The 775-nt window shown below is 60.1% G+C and overlaps 1 protein-coding gene across 2 annotated transcripts in view; it reads right to left on the bottom strand.

Annotated features, from left to right (window-relative positions):
* The window catches only part of DLG3 (discs large MAGUK scaffold protein 3), a 54,466-nt gene that overhangs the window by 53,243 nt on the left and 448 nt on the right, over positions 1–775 (bottom strand). The window lies entirely within an intron of this gene.

The raw sequence follows: 775 nt of genomic DNA on the forward strand, positions 1-775 counted from the left end.
TCCGTCCTTCTCAGCGGCCTCTCAGCCTTGCTTGGGACGTGTCTCTTGCCTCCTCCCCCTCCCCTCCCTTGCCTGTCAAGCGCCTCTCACCAGGGACAACACACACACACACACGCACAGGCACACGCATGCACACACTTGAACCACATGCTCACACACATATACATGTAGCCACACACACGGGCCAACACAGCCATCCCCACAGCCTCATCTACAGAGACACCTCCACATTCGGAGAGACACCCCCACATGTCCATGTGCACATTCACACACAAAGGGACTGGGACGGAAAGGGACTCATGGCATTGAGGGATGAAGCTCCAGCAGCCGGGCACATGGGCCCCCTCGACATAGATTCCCAGGCGCTCCATCACCTCCCTCCACACACCTTAACATACATACACACACACACGTATGTGCCCCCTACGCAGAGCACCGTGCCCCCTCCTCCCCTCCCGTGGAGACACTCACCACACACAGCCCCCGCATAACCCCCCGCCCCCTGCCAGACACAGAGACGCTGCTGAACCCCCGCACGGAGACAAACCCAGTTCCCCCCCACAGGGAAATGTGCCCCTCCGCCATACCTTTACCTCCCGACACACACAGCTCCTCCCAATCCCCTCCGAATGGAGACCCCCAAACAGACACACACAGGGAAGCACACATTACCAACGGCCTCTCTTGGCCCAGGTGAAACGCTAGGGCTCAGGTTCTACTGGCTTGAAGCCTCCAGGAACCCCTGCTGCACCCCCAGGCCTCTAGGCCCCCACTC

The sequence above is a fragment of the Neomonachus schauinslandi genome, chromosome X (assembly GCF_002201575.2).
Source record: "Neomonachus schauinslandi chromosome X, ASM220157v2, whole genome shotgun sequence".
Lineage (NCBI taxonomy): Eukaryota > Metazoa > Chordata > Mammalia > Carnivora > Phocidae > Neomonachus > Neomonachus schauinslandi.